This window comes from Oryctolagus cuniculus, chromosome 9 (assembly GCF_051225735.1).
Source record: "Oryctolagus cuniculus isolate XC-2025 breed Fujian yellow rabbit chromosome 9, ASM5122573v1, whole genome shotgun sequence".
Classification (NCBI taxonomy): Eukaryota; Metazoa; Chordata; class Mammalia; order Lagomorpha; family Leporidae; genus Oryctolagus; species Oryctolagus cuniculus.
The window spans coordinates 20,181,463-20,204,327 of NC_142875.1; the positions used below are offsets into that span (position 1 = coordinate 20,181,463).

A 22,865-nucleotide genomic window follows, 5' to 3' on the forward strand; every position below is an offset into this window, starting at 1 on the left:
CGCCCTGGGGCCGGTGTCATCGCTTAGTTAGTTAATCCTCCGCTTGCAGTGCCGGCATGCCATATGGGCACCGGGTTCTAGTCCTGGTTGCTCCTCTTCCAGTCCAGCTCTCTGCTGTGGCCCGGGAGGGCAATGGAGGATGGCCCAAGTGTTTGGGCCCTGCACCCACATGGGAGACCAGGAGGAAGCACCTGGCTCCTGCCTTTGGATCGGCACAGCGCACCAGCCGTAGGGGCCATTTAGGGGTGAACCAAGGGAAGGAAGACCTTTCTCTCTGTCTCTTTTCTAACTCTATCTGTCAAATTAAAAAAAAAAAATATGCAGCCCATATCACAATGCCCAACTCTGGCTCTGGACTTCAGCTTTGCTAATGCAAACTCAGAGGCAACAATAATGGTTGTCTGGAATAACCGAGGCACTGCCACTCACAAAGGAGACATCAACTGAGTTCCCTGCCCCTGGCTTCCATTCAGCCCAGTTCCAGCTATTGTGGAACTTTGTGGTGTGAACCAGAAAATGGGGCAATTCTGACATTAACTCTCTAATAACAAGAACACACAAGAAGGAGGTTTCATTTTAAAAAGTAGAATTTCTTTTTTTTTTGAGGTGGGGTTCAGGAGGACAGTGTTCCCATTTACTCATTCATGAAACGCCCACATGGGCCAGGCCTAAATTGGGATCCACAAACTCCATCCAGGTCTCCCATCAGGGTGGCAGGTCCAAAACTGCGGAGCCATCACCCTTTGCTTCCCAGGGCCTGCCTTAACAGGAAGCCAGAACTGGCGGTAGAGACCAGAACTTGACCCAGGCACCACAATATGGGTTGCTGGCATCTGGTTTAAGTTCCAGATCTAATGCCTACCCCTGAAATTCCACTTTAAAAAAAAAATCAAAGCTTTAAAAACATTGGTCTATTCACACTTCATTTAACATCTTACTACTCATTTACTTTACAGAATCTTGCTATCTACTTTCCAATTTCACTACCCAATTGAAACAATCTCCTAAAAGTCACAGCTGGACTTAATGGATAAGGCCAGCTCATTTGCTCTCTTCAGTCCACATACTTTCCCATCTCCTTGCTTCACTGGAACCAACTGACTGTACCTGCCTTTAAAACAACTCTACTTTGCCCTCCCTGGGAAATCTGCTATCCTACTTACTGTGGCTACCCTAATTCACTGGATTTTATTACTCAAGCTACTCTCTTTGAGCAAAACAATATATGGCAGATGAAGATATTATAGATTTAGAATATGAAGATTTATGATCAAACTCATATACCAAACATATTCAAAATGTCAGAATTTTAAACATGTTAAGTGCTTAATATCTATGAAGAAAAAGATAAAGAAATATGAATGAAAATATCCTTAGAAAAACTATGGACGTGAATTTCAAATGAAAGAAATCCTTTAATATGTTTTTCAAATGTTTCTGGAATTTAAATTCATTTAGGTAAAAAAATTTGACACTCTCATTTTGTGACTCATATTTCCATGATAAAGCTGTATGAAAAGAAATATATTAAAATAACCAGTTGGTCCAGTCAAAATACTGTGAAAGGGGCCAGCACCATGGCATAGCAGGTAAAGCATCCCATATGGGCGCCATCTCCAATCCCAGCTGCTCCACTTCCAATCCAGCTCTCTGCTATGGCCTGGGAAAGCAAATAGAAGATGGCCCAAGTCCTTGGGCCCCTGCACATATGTGGGAGACCCAGAATAGCTCCTGGCTCCTGTCTTTGGATCAGTGCAGCTCCAGCTGTTGCAGCCACTTGGGGAGTGAACCAGCAGATGGAAGACCATTCTCTCTCTTTCTACCTCTGTCTTTCTGTAACTCTGCCTTTCATATAAATAAATAAATCTTTAAAATAAAATAATGTGAAGGTAGATGCTGAGGAACAGATACAATATTTGTAAACATATACTACAACACAGTTTTGTGTGAAAATGTCTTGATGTCAGGTTATCTATTTGGAGCTTTATCCTGAAATTCTATATATTTCTACATATATAAATCAGATGTAAAAATTAGTAAATTTATGAATTTCAGTAAATTAGATGGATAAATTAGATAAATGTGATGTATTAATTTTGAAAAATTCCAACTCTTTTCAACATTTGTTCAGAGCTAAATAATCTCTGTATTTTGAAGGGATGATGAGTATTGATGCTGTATTTAACTGAATACATTGTTGATGCCAGATATTGATGACTGTGGTACTTTCTTAGTATGAGCAATGATCCAACATGAGCCATGTGTCACAGTTATTCTGATAATTATAACAATTAGTATATTTTAAATGGAAATTTTTAAAGTATATATATTTAATTCTTCTGAGATAATGATTAGTATTATATTCACTTCTCTTCCTTTATCAGGGCATTGAAATGGCTTAACATAGATCTCATCTATAGTAAATGGAATTCTGAGATTATGAGCCATATCTCACAATGAATTTTGTTTCACTTATTTCAATATAACTTCAGTGGTAAGAATGTATCAAAACATAAGAAACAGATTATACAAATAATACAAATTTATAATTTTTAGAGAGAATGTAGTTGAAATGATTATTGCTAATAAGCTTGGAAATTATAAGCTAGAATATGTTTAATGCATATTTCTGAAAGAGCTTTTAAAATAATTATGACTGACCAGAGAAACAACTTGTGGTGGCTCGTTATCGTCACAATAAGCAATAACTAGGATTATCATAAAAGTGAAATACTTATTACTTCCCCAAAATGAGGTCCCAAGATGCAATATAAGTTGAAAGTAAATGAGGTCTCACCAACTCTATGTGTTAAATTCTCAGCACAATAACTGAAAAGAACAGTGAATCCTATAAGATATGGGGTTTACTGTACACAGACATCATGAAACCCAAAAAGTTATACCTAATTAACTTATAGATACTCATCATAATTTAAGAGCAAAGAAGAGAACACAAATAGAGGCGGATAGAAATACATCTTCTATAGAGGTGAACTTAGCACATTTAGAGTCTTCTGGATTAGTATTGTTTGCACTGTCATGAAGTTATTTATTGATATGGTTACTTTACCCTCCTTGTCTGTGTATGACTTGCGCTGGGAACTTCCTTTAGCTAAATGTTGTGGTTCCAGTAGGCAAGGAGATAGCTAGGAGAGAGCTGAGGGCTAGTGTCACCCGTCCCTCCATATGGCCCCTTCTCCCCCTACCCAATTCTGCCACTCTGTGCTGTGGCTGAGGAGACCCAAAACCACCATTGCTACACACAACCTCTGTCCAAAACTGGTGCTGGCTGAAAATCACTAACATAGGTACTGACCTTGTCCTTGTGGTGAGATCCAGTTAATTCTAATAATATAATACAACTGCCATCCTGACACTCTTACCCCATCATGCACACAATATCATGACACTCCCAAGACCTCCTAGAAAGGCAAGAAAATGGAAGGTGCTCAAGCTCCTAGACCTGTACATATTCCTGGAAACCTCACCCCAAGCACCACCATCTATGAATATTTTCCCTTACTCCTTGCATCTCCTCAGGTGTAACTCAATCTCTCTCTTTAGTGAGTACTTTCTCTTTGCTAAAAGTAAATCTTGTTCCTTCTTGACTTATATCTCATTGACTAATTGTCTCATTATTTCTTGCATAAGAGATAAGAACCCAGAACTAGCTGTCCAACAGCACCAGGAATTATCATAGGGCCTGCTGCAAGGGGACTCTGAGGATTTGTTGAATAAATGAACATATTAATATGTCAAGCATTATGTTAGTATCACATCTTAATCATTTGTTGTCTGAGCTCTGATTCTCTTTGCATAATGACCCTGGTAGAGATTCAGATCCTTGCTGACCAGCTGCTCTTTATATTTGGGCAAAGCTGCCTGGTCAATATTGATTCCTTAACAGTCACCAGCCTGGTTTTCATCACCAGTGACCTCTCAGTCCCTGAGCTCCTCTGTTGTTTCTTGTCTCTGATAACATGCTTCCCTGATACAATTTTACCTTGGCATCTGGATCCATTTTTCCTAAATATTTAACATTGTTTCTAACATTCCTTCAAGTACTGACTTGTTCATTTGGAATCCTAACATCTGCTCATTCCCATTCTGCATGCTTGAAATTCTTAGACATTGAATTTGATGGATTTCTGGAGTAAACATGCTTTACCTGCTTTTAACTCTTGGAAACTGAACTATATTGTCACAGTGAACTTTCATAATGTTTTAAATAGTATAATGTTCAAGCATCTTTTGAAGCATTATTGAGACCCTGACAGGGTGCTTTTGGCCTCTCTTAAAAACAAGCACCTTCAAATCTGAGCCCCACCACTGTTGTCCTCCTGACCTCAACCCCACACTGAATTGCTCCATGCAATTCTTCTCCAAGACTGCTCTTGTACCTGTGCATTTCAAAGTTGTAGGATAGGGACTAGATGAAAGAAAAGTAATACAAATATTAGAGGGGAAAAAAGAAAATAGAGGATCTGGGTACAAGTTAAGAAAAGAAAAAATGAAGTTGAGATCATAAATGGAAAAGTGATTTTGGATAACAGGAATGAAGCCTTTGAAAATAGAGAAAAGAGCTAAAAGAATGGGTCCAGGGATAGTTAAAAGGTTGAGCCTTCTCTTCACTCCTTTTATCCTACTCTAGCCATAATAGGAGGGAAGGTTTTATTGCAAGAGGGAAGATTGGAAGATATGAGATTGAAATCTTCTTGAGATAATGCTTTTGAAAAATTGCTGTAATTCCTCAGAGAACCAAGATGCTTTGAATTAAAAAAAAAAAGGTATTAGTCCAAGTGCTGTTATACAGTATAAATACGTAGTGGGCCAAGTTGCATTATCATAAAAAGCTGAGAAGATAATGGACTTGCTAACTATCCCTATACACCAAAAAAAGTGACAGATGTTATTTATAATCATGATAAAACAATAGATTTTCTCATATACTAACTTAATTTTGTCTAAATAAATAATCACACCAAGAAATTAATTCAAAAGGTATAATGAAAATAAACACAATTCCCAATTAAATGCAATTATTTTGATTCTTGACTTGCTACATTCTTTTCTTTAAAGCAAACTACTGTAATGAAATGAGGTTTGCAGTTGGGCTATATCCAAGGGCACCATTCAATTTCACAACTTCTATTATAATAATTATACAGAGATCATTTAATTTATGTGCTTAGAATCAATTTAAAAATATATATGTCAACAATTGTGATACTTTATTGTTATCCCTATGAGTATTATCTTGCTAAACTGTTCCAAAAACATAATAGGGGGAGGGGTGTTAGCAGAGGGAATCATTAAGTGTAGCATTAATTAAAGTGAAGAAAATTAAAATCAACCTTGTACTTGCAGAGATTTGAATGGAGCATTAATGTAAAAAATATATTGTCCAGAAGCCCCAAATTCATATTTATTCATGTCATGATTGATCCTGCTCCACTCCCGCACTATATGCATTCAGTTATCTTACAAATAGGTTGAAATGAATGAAGAAATTTAAACTATAATCATGCCAATAAAATAAAATTTTAGAATCATATATAACTATCATTTATAAAATCCATTAGAGCTGCCATCATATTTTGATTCTGAGCTTACAATAATAAAATGGAATAGTTTATCCCATTCTAAAATGAGAATACAGGGCCAAGCATAATACATTGTTACAGTTAGGTCGAGCTGAACATAGTAGGTCAGAAGGCCAGTAAGAGTGGAAATTCTTCAGGAATGCAAACTCTCTTTTAGACAATATTCTTGCGGTCATATTTTAAAATATTTAAGGTAAGTATTTGGCACAGCAGTTAAGGTGCCACTTAATGCCTCTATCTCATATTGGAATTCCTAGGTTTGAGTCCTAGCTCTGTTTCCAATTCCATTTTCCTGCTAATGTATACCCTGAGAGGCAGCAGGTATTGGGTCAATTGCTTGTGTCCTGCCATCCATGTTAGAAATTAAAACCAAGTTCCTGACTCCTGACTTTGGGCTAGCCTTGCCCAGATAGTGTGGGCATTTAGCAGTGAACCTAAAGGTGGAAAATCTTTGTCTGCTCCTTCCCTCCTCCTTCTATGTGTCTGTATATTTCTCATTTTCTGTGCTTTAAAAGAAAATAAACAGATAAAAGATGTTTTAGCACATGCCCAAATATCAATATAATCTAAAGTTTAACTTGATACAGAAAATTTTCTATACATCTTGGCACTGCTCATTCTCACATTCCCAACCATAGGGATTCCAGAATTTCCATCTCTCCAAACCCTTGAGCCCACTCTTTTATCTAGAAGTGAGATTATATGATCTACCACTTTGATAACACTGAAGTTATCAGGATCCGCTAGTCAACTTGATATTTACAAAAGAATTTATATCTTTTCTTATACTCAATACTTCCTCTAGATTAAGAATAAACGAGTGGTTTTATCCACAGAAACATTTATTCCATTAAGGTACCATGTTCTTTAGAGTACTCTCTTTTTTAATACATAGTTTGCTAGTAGGTTACTGCACTACGTTAACAGGAGAACAGTATCTTTATTGCTGTTTAAACTGCACTGAAAATCCTATTAGATGGGCATCCAGAGATTTACCACTTTGCAGTGAAGAGAATCAGAATCTTCGTAACTGAAACTTATTACATTTGTCCCTGCTTGAATCAGCAACTCTCATCTGACAGCAACAAAAACAGTCACATTTTGCAACCCAACATCTTTTCCTAAGGAGGACAGGAATTTTTTATTTTAGGCTAACCTAATATAATTGAAATTAAAAATAAAAGGACAGGTTAGACCACACTGCTTAAGATAACTATTCCAAAATATGATGGAAATGTTGAATTTGGTCATGTTTGGTTTCCTGATCACAATATCTTAAAAAATGTGAGCTGGAAAGCTTTTATTGTGGGCCAGCATATTCTAGTTATCTTCTTTCTCTCACCGCTATCCCTGGATTTTATTTTCCAGGGCCTCTTGTATTAACACCTGCTGCCTGGTCCCACAAAGGATTTGAGTTGAATGATTAGATTCATGCTTTAGGTTAGTATGGTCCTGGAAATTGCAACATCAGTGTCACTGGAAGCAGAAATGCAGTTTGGGGCCCACTGCAGATGGGCTCATTGTGATGCCAAACCTTTATCTGGGCTTTAATAAAACTCCTAGATGATTCTTCTGCACTGAAAGTTTAAGAGTTGTGTTTTAACTTGAAAGAGTATAGTGTGGTAGAGAAGAGAGAACCTGGACCGTAAAGGGGGATTAAAAAGAATCAGAGATTGGTTCAGTGTGTTTCAGGGTGCAGGTCCTTAGGTACCACACTGCCCTGGGGTTGTGTTTGCTCTCAAAACAACATTCTGACACTGCATCCACTGTTGCATACTCCTCAGTAAGTAGGAAATGTGCTTCCAGAAAACCTGTCTTCAGGAGAGAATAGTGAGTTTCAGCTTAATGGGTTTCTAACTAATCATTTTAGATGATGGTTTCATTCCTTTGTGAGGAATTAATTATTTTCAGAAAGAGTTGGATTTAAAAAAAAAAAAAAAACTCTCTATGTGTTGTCATAATTATGTGATCACACCATAAACGCTGGTTCCAGAGAAGGCAAATAATCTGCATACTGTAGAAATGAAACAATATGATCATCTACTAACCACCTACAAGTTTCTACTATGTACGCAATATTTAAGTAAAATATCAATATTTTGCAATAAAACTTCATTTAAAACAATTATTACTAATTATATCTTAGTAAGTTAAATGTGCCCATGATTATAAGTAAATAGTATAAAAATTAATGCTCACATAAATTTTTTAAAGTAGATTAATAATTCTTTCACATTTTTGCAGATGAAGATTTTATAAATAATTATTTATGATTATACACCTGAAAAAATAAATATCACTTAATATAAAGTTCTGCTACATTTATTAAATTTATTTTTTAAAGATTTATTTATTTATTTGAAAATCAGAGTTACACAGAAAGGAGAGGCAGAAAGAGTGAGATGTCTTCCATCCAATGGTTCATTCCCCAGATGGTCACAACAGCCAGAACTGCGCCAATCCGAAGCCAGGAGCCAGGAACTTCCTCCAGGTCTCCCATGTAGGTGCAGGGGCCCAAGGATTTTGGCCATCCTCCACTGCTATTCCAGGCCATAGTAGAGATTTGGATTGGAAGTGGAGCAGCCTGGACTAGAACGGGCGCCAACATGGGATGCCAGCGCTTCAGACCAGGGTGTTAACCTGCTGAGCCACAGCACTGGCCCCTAAATTTCATTATTTTTAATTCCATCCATATACAATTATTTTTGTAATAAAAGGAATATATTTTAATTGACAAGATCATTCTTAGGGTCGGCACTGTGGCTCACTTGGTTAATCCTCTGCCTGTAGCACCAGCATCCCATATGGGCGCCAGGTTTGGTCTCAGTTGCTCCTCTTGCAGTCCAGCTCTCTGCTGTGGCCTGAGAAGGCAGTGGAGGATGGCCCAGGTGCTTGGGCACCTGCACCCACATGGGAGACTGGAAGGAAGCTCCTGGCTCCTGGCTTTGGATCAGCGTAGTTCCGGCCATTGTGGCCATTTTTGGGGTGAATCAATGGAAGGATGACCTTTCTCTGTCTCTCTCTCTCTAACTCTGTCAAATAAAACATAAATAAATAAAAAAATTCTTAAACATTTCAGTATTTTTTATTTAAAAGGAAATGTTAGTATTAGAAACTGACATTTGTAAGCTTGAATGTTAATGACAATCTTTACTCATAGTCACTCCACTTTAAGAGGTCTAGATAATGACTACTGTTTCACCACTCTTTGATTATATAATGAACTACCAAATGCTTGTTCCTAAATATATCAAGTTCTGTCGAGAGTTCATTAACATGGGGAAGCTTGCTTGGTTCTGAATGATGTCTTCAAACATAGATATTCATAAATATCTTTGTTGTATGTTGTGGGACAAAAATTCTGTAAGGCATTGTAGGAGTTGGCATGATATCCAACACATACTTCAAATTTGTATTTCCTTAAAAATACTCTTTAAAATTTCATAAGTTAATACACTGGGAAATGTGAAATTACCTTTAACTAAGGAGTTAATAAGAGATTTCCAATTTCAGATTGTTTACTTAGTATCTGTATTTTAAAGATTTGCTAAATTTATTTAAATCAGTAAGTATCTGGAGTAAAGGGATTTCTCACTTTAATTATATTTTGCATTTATGGAAAAGTGCTATAAATAAATGTAATGTAAGTCAAAATATATATTTTCTCATTTATTAATTTTTTTTAAATTATTTTTGACAGGCAAATCAAAACCACAATGAGGTTTCACCTCACCCCAGTTAGAATGGCTCACATTCAGAAATCTACCAACAATAGATGCTGGAGAGGATGTGGGGAAAAAGGGACACTAACCCACTGTTGGTGGGAATGCAAATTGGTTAAGCCACTATGGAAGTCAGTTTGGAGATTCCTCAGAAACCTGAATATAACCCTACCATTCAACCCAGCCATCCCACTACTTGGAATTTACCCAAAGGAAATTAAATTCGCAAACAAACAAGCTGTCTGCACATTAATGTTTATTGCAGCTCAATTCACAATAGTTAAGACCTGAAACCAACCCAAATGCCCATCAACAGTAGACTGGATAAAGAAATTATGGGACATGCACTCTATAGAATACTATACAGCAGACAAAAACAACAAAACCCAGTCATTTGCAACAAGATGGAGGAATTTGAAAAACATCACGCTGAGTGAATTAAGCCAGTCCCAAAGGGACAAATATCATATGTTCTCCCTGATCGATGACAACTAACTGAGCACCAAAGGGGAAACTTGTTGAACTGAAATGGACACTACGAGAAACAGTGACTTGATCAGCTCTTGTCCTGACTGTTGATGTACAATGTAATACTTTATCCATTTTAGTATTTTAGTATTTTTTTGTTCTAATACCATTGGTTGAACTCTGTAATTAACACACAATTATTCTTAGGTGTTTAAATTTTAACTGAAAAGTGATCCCTGTTAGGAATTTGGAAAACATTATGCTGAGTGAAATAAGCCAATGACAAATACCTCTTGTTCTCCTTGATAGGTGACAAATAACTGAGCACCAAAAAGGAAACCTGTTAAAGTGAAATGAACACTATGAGAAATGGTGACTTGATCAGCCCTCACCCTGACTGTTGATGAGCAACTTGATATGTTATCCCTTTTAGTATTTTTGTTTGTTTGTTCTACTTAATGCTTTTGGTTGAATACTGTAATCAATACACAATTCTTCTTAAGTGCTGAAACTTAACTGAAAAGTGATCACTGTTAAATATAAGAGTGGGAATAAGAGAGGGAAGAGATGTGCAATTCGGGACATGCTCAAACTAACTTACCTCAAACGGTAGAGTTAGAAACATACCAGGGGATTCCAGTTCAATCCCATCAAGGTGGCATGTACCAATGCCATCTCACTAGTCCCAGTGATCAATTTCTGTTCACAATTGATCATAATGATAGGACTAAGAACCAAAGGGATCACATAAACAAGACTAGTGTCTGCAAATACTAGCTGATAGAATCAAAAAGGGAGAGAATGATCCAACATGGGAAGTGAGATACACAGCAGACCCATAGAATGGCAGATGTCCTAAACAGCACTCTGGCCTCAGAATCAGCCCTTAAGGCATGTGGATCCGGCTGAAATGCCCATGAGAGTATTTCAGGCATGGAAAGCCAAGACACTCTGGGGGAAAAAAAAAAAAAAAAAAAAAAAAAAAAAAAAACAACTAAATGAAAGATCTCCGCGAGTGAGATCCCAGTGGAAAGAATGGGTCATCAAAGAAGGAGGTACCTTTCTCTGAAGGGAGGAAAGAACTTCCACTTTGACCATGGCCTTGTCTAAATATGATCAGAGTCAGTGAACTCAGGGGGCTTCCACAGCCTTGGCAGCTCATGACAAGAGCCTAGGGTGATTACTGAGGCCATAAACAAGAGTGTCAATTTGTTAAGTCAACAACAGGAGTCACTGTGCACTTACTCCTCATGTAGGATCTTTGTCCTTAGTGTGCTGTACATTGAGATTTAATGCTATAACTAGTACTCAAACAGTATTTTTCACTTTATGTTTCTGTGTGGGAGCAAACTGTTGAAATCTTTACTTAATGTATGCTAAACTGATCTTCTGTATATAAAGAGAATTGAAAATGAATCTTGATGTGAATCGAAGGGGAAAGGGAGTAGGAAAGGGGAGGGTTGCGGGTGGGAGGGACGTTATGGGGGGGAAGCCATTGTAATCCATAAGCTGTACTTTGGAAATTTATATTCATTAAATAAAAGTTTAAAAAAAAAGAAAAAAATTTGAATCACAGTACACTTTGATGAATGCTGTTCTCTTAGCACTATGAATTCTTTAAGTATATGATGCAGAATTTCTTTTCATCTGTTGCAATCATTCAGTTTCAGGAATGTTTTATAATTTTTAGTGTGCATACCGTGTACTTCCTTAGCTAACCTTTTACTATATAGTTTTATATTCTTTCTAATGTAATTGTAAAGAAGTTATCTGATTTCTGGTTTTTTTATTGCCATGGTACATAAATATTATAAACTTTTGTGAAATTATGCATATCTGCAAAATTTTATGTACTTTTATGATTAAATACATTATATAATTTATAATTATAGTTTTTGTTATTTAAGATTTTCTATCTAAGGATTCATGTCAACTTCAACTACAAATAGTTTTGTTTGCTGATTTGGTTGTCTCATATTTCTTTTTTCTTATCTAATTACCCTGGATAGCACTTCTAGTACAATATTGATAAACATTAGAGGAAATATGGATTTTTGTGTTTTGTATTTTTCCTATACTTAGCACCAAATATTCAACCTTTTGTCACTGAGTAACCTCAGTGTTTTTATCAGAAAAAGATGGTGAATTTTTTATATTACTTTTATTGTGTCTATTGAGATGATTATGCTACTTTTCCTTGTTCTAAAAATACATTGAGTTAAATTAATTTTAAGATTGATCAGAGATCTTCCATCCACTGGTTCAGTCCCCAGATTGCTGCAACATCTGGAGCTGGGCAGATCCAAGCAGAAGCCAGGGCTTCCCCCAGGTCTCCATGCAGGTATAGGGGCCCAAGAAGTGGGGCCAACCTCCATTGCTTTCCCAGGCCATAGCAAAGAGCTGGATTGGAAGAGAAGCAGTAGGGATACTGACCAGTGGCCGTATAGGATGCAGGCGCCACAGATGGAGGCTTAGCCCACTATACCAGAGTACCAGCTCCAAATTAATTTTCTTATACTGAAATAATTTTAAATACCTGGGATAAATACCACTTGCTCATGCGGTATTACACATTTAGTGTGCTAATGGAGTGATTTTCCAGTTTTTTCTAGAGTATTTTCACATTCTCATTCCTAAGAAATATTGGTCTATAGTGTTTTGTGATATCTTTGCTAGGATATGTTAGGAAGTGTTTCCTGGCCCATGGTTAACATCTGTTCTCTGTACTCTTCGGAAGTCTATACTATTGTGAAAAATATAAAACAGAATTGGGAAAATAATTCTGTTGTAAAAGTAAAAGGAAAATTATGATGAAAACAACACTGAAAGAGCATTTCAAAATGAAGAGAGAGGTCATTAGAAAGGAGGACTTATGCACCTCTCCCCTGCTGCCTGGAATGTGGACTTCCATGACCCTGACCCTTTGACTTCATGCATCTGCAATGACTAGAATGATCAACTAGACTGTGCCCTGAGGCTCAAGGTGCACATCAAGAGAATACTGGAATTGTTTTATGGGCATTTCCATCTTATTTATCATTCTTTATCTGTTTGTCACATAGTCACTGTTCCTTTTCAACATTCAATAGCTCATATAAGCTCCCATTTTCCTTTCTTTAATGGAAAACTGACACAAAGCTATCTGTACTTGAGTCTTCCAAATGGAAATTCCTAAGAGAACAAATAAAGCTCTTTAACTTTTATAATTTCTAAATTTAAATTGATCCATACTAGTTATAATTTGATAATAAAAATGAAAAAATTCAAATTTTAGCATTGAATTAACAAGACATAGTTGGAATTAACCCATAGGTTCAAAGCAATAGAACATTGCTTTAGTATTTCCTGTAAATTTAAAGTAAAAAATACTGACTAAAAGTGATATTCACTCTTCATATTTTCAGAGTGCTAAAGTAAGACTGCAAATATACATCTACTCTAGAGGAAAAAATTCCACTGGTGTTATGATTTGAAATTATTTTCTTTGAACTTTACACTTAAAATTTATCATTTAATACTTTCAGTTCCACTAAGGAAATGTGATAATTTATGATAATGTCAATAAATACAATCCACAAGAAGTCATTATATATCTATTGAATCATTGCATCTTAGCATATTTTCTCATAACATAAGCTCATTAATATTGATGAAATAATTCATAGAGAAAAATACAATACAAATGTTACGTGCATTGTTCTGAAAATCACTAGGAGTTTGAAAACATAATAATACAAAATAAAGACAAAAATCTACCACCTACTTCATTTTACAGAGGGTCAGTAAAATCTAGAAGGTCAGGTTAATGATCTATTATTTTTAGTCATTTTAAACATAAGTTATTTTTTATTCTCTTAATAGTAATAATAAAATGACTTCAAAGACAAATATTCTTGTCAAGGTATATATATATTCATTTTTAAGGAAAATTTTATATAATCTGTGAAAAATTAGAATTTTATAAGGTAAGAACAAGGTATAATAGCAAAACAAAACATCCTGGAAAAGCAGGATGATTAGGTACACTGTGGATCACAAATTATTGCACTTTAATTTTTAAATGAGTTTAGACATCTGTGAAATTTAAACCCCAGGGCCAGTGATTTGTATGGCAGTATGTTACAAAAGGAACAAAGCTTTGACATGCAAATTCCAGCTTTATGTTTTATCAGCCCAAGTAACCTTGCAAACAACCTTCACATACACTGGAAGCTGACTGATGCCTCCCATATGGGTCCATTCTTCCTTCCTCCTTCCCAATCAAGTTGACAGCTATTCTCAGTTCATTTTCTAAAAGGACTGATAAAAGCTATGCTAGACCTGTACCTGTTATTAACCTCTTTTGCACTATTATTACTCATATTTTTTCCTTTGAGATAAGCAGCTAAATGCAGGAGCTGATCTTCACATATGGTAGGATATTACCCCCAAAAAAGAATTGCAAATGTCAACCTATTATTGGGTCATTAATGTCAGGTCATGATATTTTAGAATTTGATGTTTTTAACCTTTGCAGACATTAATCCATATACAATACACTTCTCAAAAGAGTTTATTTATCCTTGGTAACAGTAGATTCATGCCCCAAGTATACTATCCTGTAATAGTAGTATATATTTGGCAAGGATCATTAAGTATGTTTATGTAACTACCTTTTCAGCTTAGTTTATCTCATTATGTAATACTTTAGAGAATCAAAACTTATGGATGAAAGAAATGTTCAGATGTCTTATAGGAAAAAAATAAGTGAAAAAAAAAAACAGAAAATGCTTTTTAATCATAGAATTACACCCCAATTTGATTTACTCTTTAGACAAAATTTCCACTGAGAGTCAAAATTGTTTTCTGTTATAAAACTCAATGAATTCAATTTCACTGCATGAAGTAGTTTTAGCATGTACCATTAGAGTTGTAATTCAAGAGATTGATGAAAATCTATGAAAAAATTATATTCATAGATTTTGTACACATCTGTGACAATGATCAAATTGCCCAGGATACACGAGATGTTTGTGCAGTAGACTTCAAAATACTAGGTCATAAAAGGTACATGTATATTTTATTTATTTTTTAAAGATTTGTTTGACAGGAAGAGTGATGGAGAGGTAGAGGAAGAAATAGAGAAATCTTTCATCTGTTGGGTCACTCCCCAAATGGTTCCAATAGGCAAAGCTGGACCAGGCCAAAGCCAGGATCCCAGAACTCCACCTCGGTCTGCCATGTAAGTAGCAGAGTCCCAAGTACTTTAACATATTCCACTGCTTTCCCAGGGATATTAGCTGGGAGCTGGATTAGAATCAAAACAGGAAGGAAACTGATACTCAGATATGCAATGCTAGAGTCACAAATGGTTGCTCAGCCAGATGTGCCACAATGCCAGCCCCAAGGGTGCCTAGGTACCTTAAAGTATTTGAAGTAGTGTTGTGATGATTTATTTTATTCTGATCTTACATTTTAGCTTAACTGGCCATGTCTTATTAAAATATTTTGAAAACTAATAAAAAAAGAATCCAAAGGGAAAATGTAAAGCAAAATAATAAAGTAAAGCAAAATTATTATGCTATACTCAAAGGAAGAGATTTCCTGCATATTTCTACATGGTATTTCCACATCAATTATTGGTTAATTAGATTAATCCTTCATTTGGGAGCCATTATTTCAGTAGCTATACTCTCTGCTGGGACTGTGCAGGACACTACTCTTGTTGGCAGATACTATGATGGTTCCAAATTCCCTACTGTGTAATTACCCCTCTTGATTGTACATGCCTCTATGATTTGCTTCTAACAAACACAAGTGATAAAAGTGTCACTTCCATGATCATGTTGTATGAGACTCACTTCCATTTTTCTATAAGCTCTCTTGCTTTTTCTCCTCAGTCTGAGATAAGTGGCCAGAATGGGGAGATTCATATGCAAGAAACTGAGGGTAGCTTCCTGGCAACACAGAGAGAGGCACTGACTTCTGTGCACACTTATGTGAGGTTGGAGGTGGGTACTTCCTCCTTTTAACTCTTCAATGAACTTCCAGCCCTGATGGACAACTAATGGCAACTTCCAAGAGACCCAGACATGGAATACCCAACTAAGCTATGGTCAGACTCTCTTGCCCCATGGAAATCAAGAGGTAATAATTGTGTGTTCTTCTATTAGTTACATGCATTACTTAGCTATAGATAATGAATAAATATAGTGACACCATAATGAATAAACATGCTTAGTTACTATTTATTACAGTTCATGCTGGGAGAGCAAATAGAAAGGTGACTAGTGCTAAATGACAGGGATATGAATTCAACAAATCTGAGTTTGAGGGACCTGAGCAATAAGGAAAGACTCCAGGAGAACCAGCTGCAGAGAGCTGAATGATAAGTGTTGAGTAGTGTGGTATGTTTGTGCGTGTCATGGGGAGGACAGATGGTTTTGGTCTGGAAGCAGACACAGCATGAGAGAAGGTAAGAGATGGTAAGGCTTGCTCCACATGGCTGGGAAATTGAAAGATGAAGACAAAGAGTTAAGCTGAAATCAGGATCATGAGGGATCATGCAATGCATGTTTATGATGGAATGTCATCTTATGCATGATTTATAAAGGTTATAGGAAATCATAAACTTTCACAGAACTAGTACTTGTGCTATAAAATATTTTAATTTAAAAGTACAAGTTAGAAGATGAATCACTTTGGTCAGGCACTGTAGCATAGCAGGTAAAGATGCTATCTGTGATGCCAGCATCCCATATGGATACCAGTTGGTGTTTGGCTGCTCCACTTCTAATCCAGCTCCCTGCTAATGGCCTAAAAAACGCAGAAGATGGCCCAAAAGCTTGGGCCCCTGCCATCAACATGAGAGACATGGAAGCAGCTCCTGGCTTTGGCCAGGCCCAGCACTGTCCACTACATCCACCTGGGGAGTGAACCAGCAGATGGGAGATCTCTTCCTTCTTTTAATTAAATACATCAACCTTGAAGAAGTGCATCACTTGCATCGCTATCACTTTTCTGTAAGTTGATCTCTTCTTTTACAGACTTGTAAAAAACTAGTAAATCAAATGTGCACCCTTTTAGGAGCATATTCAGGTAATTCCAGGAAGAGGCACTGGACCATGTTGAGCACTCCACAGCAAGGTCAATCATAGTTCCCTGCTTCTCAGCAAGTATTTCATTGCACATCCCAAAGCACCTGTTTTCATAGGGATTACATACTTGGCTCACAACTACTTCTTTTTATTTATTTATTTATTTATTTATTTATTTATTTGACAGGCAGAGTGGACAGTGAGAGAGAGAGACAGAGAGAAAGGTCTTCCTTTGCTGTTGGTTCACCCTCCAATGGCCACTGCGGCCGGTGCGCTTCGGCAGGCGCACCACGCTGATCTGAAGCCCGGAGCCAGGTGCTTCTCCTGGTCTCCCATGGGGTGCAGGGCCCAAGTACTTGGGCCATCCTCCACTGCACTCCCTGGCCACAGCAGAGAGCTGGCCTGGAAGAGGGGCAACCGGGACAGAATCCGGCGCCCTGACCGGGACTAGAACCCGGTGTGCCGGCGCCGCAGGCAGAGGATTAGCTTAGTGAGTCGCGACGCCGGCTCAACTATTTCTTGATTCTTGGATTTATTAGTCCTTTTCTCCTAGAATTAAATTGACAGAAGAAAATTTTGAGTTACCATCCCAAATCACTGCATATTTATTGGAAATTTCTCTTTTTGGCAGTTTTTGTTGCTGTTTTGGCTTTCTTTTTTTTAAAAAAATTTTATTTAACTTATACAACTTTCATGTATTTCATATGTACAGATTTAGGAACATAGTGATACTTCCCTCCCTCCCACCCACACTCCAAACCTTCTTCCTCTTCCCTCTCCCATTCCCACTCAATTTTTAGAGATGTACTTTCAGTTTACTTAATGATCATAAGATTAACCTTACACTAAGTAAAAAAGTCAACAGATAGTATGAAGAAAAAAAAAAAAAACTGTTCCTCAACAGAAGAGACAAGGGAAATAAACAACCATCAAATCTCAAAACATACATTTCACTCCAATACATTACATTTTAGGTACTCTATTAGTTATCCCTGATCAGGGAAATAACTTTTCCAGATCCTGTCTAGGAGTTCAGGTATCTTTTATTACTTGGTTTAAGATTTATTTATTTGAAGGAGAGAGGGAGAGAAGGGAGAGAGGGAGAGAGAGAAAATGAGACACAGAAATAGATTTCCATTCACTGCTCACTCCCCAAATGAACTCAAAGGCAAGGGCTAGATCAAGCTGGGTCAGCTGGAACTAAAACTGGCAATGAGATGGGATGCCAATGCCACAGGCTGCAACTTAAACCACTGTGCAACGATACCAGCTTCCCGTTAGTTTAATTGGAATATCAAATTGCCTTCATTATTACACATACATTTCGTTTGTTGCTGCTTTTTGAATATAACTGAAATTGCTAATATTTATTCTGCACTATTATTCCTAGGCATTAGGCTAAACTTGTTATATGCCTTATCCCTGTGAAACCTAATAACATACCTAGAAGATAGTATTGTCCCTGCTTTACAAATGAGAAAACTGACACACAAAAGGTGATTTGCTAGAAGCCTCATAGCTAGTAAGTGCAGAGATTAGAAATGGATTCAGGCTGACCAGCCCTGGTGTTACATCTAAGCTCATTTTGATTAGCGCAGAACCATTGTCCATTGATTAAACAGATAATTACTAGTTGCCTACAATATCCAAGCATTGGCTGTGTAATTGGAATACTGTGCTTAACAAGATAAATCTCATGGGATAGAAAGTGTTCCTTTAAACTAAAACTCAAGGAAACATTGTGACTTAAACAAGCAATTAAAAAAAAAAAAAGTCATTTTTTTTCCAGTGAACTCTTCCCACACAATTTACAAGGAAAGCCCTGAAAATGAGGTCATCTGTCCTGGGATCCCCAAAAGTTAGACTAGTTTCTTCTTATACCATATAAGCTTTGGCCTTTGTTTCATATTGTATTTTTGCCACAGTCTGGTTTTCTGTTCTATTCAGTTTGGATCCTTGCTATGTCTCCTGCATCCCATGAAGAATTTCAAATTACTTTCTAAAATGCTCTATGGGCTCCATAGGAAGTCATTTATATAAGTGTGTTTTCCTTTGAGTTTCATTGATTCCACTCCCTCCACTTTGCTCTTCAATATTTTTTAAGCCCCACAGAGTTGGGTTTTATTATCTTTTTTTAAACTTTTATTTAATGAATATAAATTTCCAAAGTACAGCTTATGGATTACAATGGCTCTCCCCCCCATAACGTCCCTCCCACCCGCAACCCTCCCCTTTCCCTCTCCCTCCCCCCTTCCATTCACATCAAGATTCATTTTCGTTTATCTTTATATACAGAAGATCAGTTTAGCATATATCAAGTAAAGACTTCAACAGTTTGCACCCACATAGAAACGCAAAGTAAAAAATACTGTTTGAGTACTAGTTATAGCATTAAATCACAATGTATAGCACACTAAGGACAAAGATCCTACATGAGGAGTAAGTGCACAGTGACTCCTGTTGTTGACTTAACAATTTGACACTCTTGTTTATGGCATCAGTAATCACCCTAGGCTCTTGTCATGTGTTGCCAAGGTGGCATTGGGAAGCGCTGCTCCACTGTGCTATGGGAAAGGGATTAGTCTAGCCCTGGGACCTGATCAAATCCAAGGGCAGATGTTAATGTTACCTAGCCCCTCCTTGTTGAGGAGAAGATAATAAAACCCAAGGCTTATAAATAAACAATGGAGCAGCGCTTCCCAAAGCCACCCCTCCAAACAAGCCTCAAGTGTGCGGGGATGATGGTTTCTCCTGCCCTAGTAGCGCCCCAGTCTTGTCCTGTGACAAGTCAGCAGAATGTTTAGTAACTGGGAGGACAGCGTCACTATTATTCCACTGCACTCCAAAACAGGAAGATCAATTATATTTCAAATTCAAAAGATTGCTAGTTAAAACATAGACAGTGTTCACATTGTAGGCCCAAGTGTCTCATGGCTAGTGGATATTTATCTTATCAATGGACAGCCAGCTGGTTTTCAGGATTTGTGCAATATGGTGATTTGAGACCCCTTCTTTCCTTCCATATTTGGATTTTCATAAGTATATTTTGGAGAAAAGTATTTGTGAAAATCATATTAAGATCAGTTAAGGGCCAGCACTGTGGTGTAGCTTGTAAAGCTGTTACCTGCAACACTGACCTGAGTCTCAGATGCTCCACTTCTTATCCAGCTCCTGTTAATGAGCCTGGGAAAGAGGCAGAGAATGGCCTAAGTGCTTGGACCCCTGCACTCATGTGAGATACCTGGATTAAGTTCCTGGCTTTGGCCTGGCCTTATCCCAGCCATGTGACCATTTGGAGAGTGAACCAGCAGATGGAAGATCTTTCCTTCTCTCTCTCCCTCTCTAACTCTGCCATTCAAATTAATAATATAAATGATTTAAAAAATAAAATTTCATTTTAAATTAAAAATCTTTGGGTAGGTAGTTAAAACTCCTGCACCTCCACATCAGAGTACCTGTGTTCTGTTTCCAGCTTTGCCTTCTGACCTCTGCTTCCTACTAATGCAGACTCTGGAAGGCAATCCCACTGGCTCAAGTAATTGGGTGCTCACCAACCACATATGGGATAGATTTAGTTTCTGACAACCAGCAGATGGTCATTGTCTCCTTTTCTCTGTATCTCAAATAAATTTAAAAATATAAATAGAATGGATGTTGATTCCAAATATTAACCCTGAGAAATTTTTTAAAAGTTTAGATATTATAGTCTCCCATCTCTGCCTTCACTGGCCTAGCACAGCAAATAGAGAAGGCAATGACAATGCATAGAATGTGTATTTACTAAATAAGACATGAAGGTCCCAACAGAAATAATCGGATGCTTGTCTCCTGTGAGACTATTAGGCTCAGTGATGCTCACTTGAGGCTTTATTTATACTTTTGTTTTTAATATTTAAAATTTATTTTCAGTCATTATATCATTACTTAAACGCCACAGATACCATCTGTAAAGATGGCACTACATATCCACAGGATCCTCCTACATACAGGGATTCAACCAGCCATGGAGTGAAAATATTTGAAAAATAATCATGTCCACACTGGACACTTACAGACTTTTATTTTCTTGTCATTTCCTAAACAGTGCACCAATTATTTACATAGTATTTACATTGTATTAAATCATACAGGTGATAGACATGATTTAAAGTCTATGGGAGAATTGTATAGGTTGAATGAAAACCCTAAACCATCTTATCTAAAGGAATTAAGCATCTAAAAGTTGGCTGTTCTTGGAGATCACAGAAATACTCCTCCAAGGAAACTAAGTGACCACCACACAATGGAGAAGAAAGACCTCTTCAGTGCTGCTTCTCCACTACTTACCTGGTGACATATACTAAAGGCTTACTGAACTGCACCACCATTTCAGTCATCTTTTTTTTTTTTTTTTTTTTTTTTTTTTGACAGGCAGAGTGAACAGAGAGAGAGACAGAAAGAAAGGTCTTCCTTTTTCCGTTGGTTCACCCCCTAATGGCTGCTGATCCCAGGCCAGGAGCCAGGTGCTTCTCCTGGTCTCCCATGCGGGTGCAGGACCCAAGCACTTGCGCCAGCCTGCACTGCACTCCCGGGCCACAGTACAGAGCTGGACCGGAAGAGGAGCAACTGGACATAATCTGGCGCCCCAACCGGGACTAGAACCCGGTGTGCCGGCGCCACAGCTGGAGGATTAGCCTATTGAGCCGTGGCGCCGGCCATCATTCATCTTAAGCTATCTACTCTCTGCCCCTCCACTCCCGTATCCAACTTTCTTCAACACTTCAACTTGGATTTTTTTTATCTAAAAGGAATAGCATTACTATTTCCATCCCCACTAAATGCAATTAATTTTGATGATGACAATTTGGATTTTTTTTTATTTTTTCTATGCTTTGTTCCCTGTTATATCTATAGCATTTTACGTCTGCCCATCAGTTTCTCTTTCTTATGAAGATAATTTGAGCAGCTAACTTTATACATAGCACTATGTATCACCAAGCTATAAACCATGCTGTCTTTGATTCACAGAAAACATGTTCCAAAGGAGTTAACAAGTAAGGTACAAGCCATAAAAGGGTAGGGTTAGTAACAGATTGCCCATTTATCATGATCTCTGGGAAAATATTTTTTGCTTGAAATGACAGGTAGCTCTCATTCTAAACTTAGTTTAAATGTGAAGCCAAACATGATTGTACAACATGCTTTATTTCTCTCCAAAATGTCACCTTTGTTAAGGCACAGCCGATGACTTGCCCTGGCATTACTCCCCATGGAAAGTGGCTCTGACATTATTCAGGGACAAAGGAGAGGTCACATATTTGTCTCACAGCACTGGGGCTTCAGGGAATTGGCTCTAAATTGTTTCTGTGGGGGACTGGAACCTGCAGTGTACATTAAATGATAGGTCAGTACCCAAGCTTCCAGGATAGAAAGCATGTTTGACTTTTGAAGGCAAAAATAAATAGTTTAAAATGTGATATGTTTGAGCACAAAACAGTGATATATACACACCGCATACAAGCCAATGGAAGTAAAACAGCTTGGGGCCTGTGCTGTGGCACCACAGGTTAAAGCTCCCGCCTGCAGTACCAGTATCCCATATGGGTGCTAGTTTGAGTCCCGGCTCCTCCACTTTGATCCAGCTCCCTGCTAATGTGCCTGGGGAAACAGCGGAGGATGGCCAAGCCCTTGGCCTCCTGCACCCACATGGGAGACCAGGAAGAAGATCCTAGCTTTGGATAAGCTCAGTTCTGGCCATTGCGGCCATTTGGGGAGTGAACCAGGAGATGGAAGACCTAACTCTTTCAAATAAATAAAATAAATCTCTTAAGAAAAAAAAAAAAAGTAAAACAGCTTCTTCATATTCAGTTACAGAGTAAGACTCCCATTATATAAGCATAGTATAGGTCCAGAACTAATTTAGCTTTGCAAATGCTTACCTTGCAGAAAATAAAAACATATTCTCTGTATTTTTCAAAGTGTTATTTTGTGGGTTTCCCAGGACAGTATTTAGATAA

At 37.4% G+C, this 22,865-nt stretch overlaps 1 protein-coding gene across 1 annotated transcript in view; it reads right to left on the bottom strand.

The window, feature by feature from the left end:
* Positions 1-22,865, bottom strand: part of GPC5 (glypican 5) — a 1,597,736-nt gene that overhangs the window by 585,487 nt on the left and 989,384 nt on the right. The gene's annotated exons all lie outside the window — the stretch shown is intronic.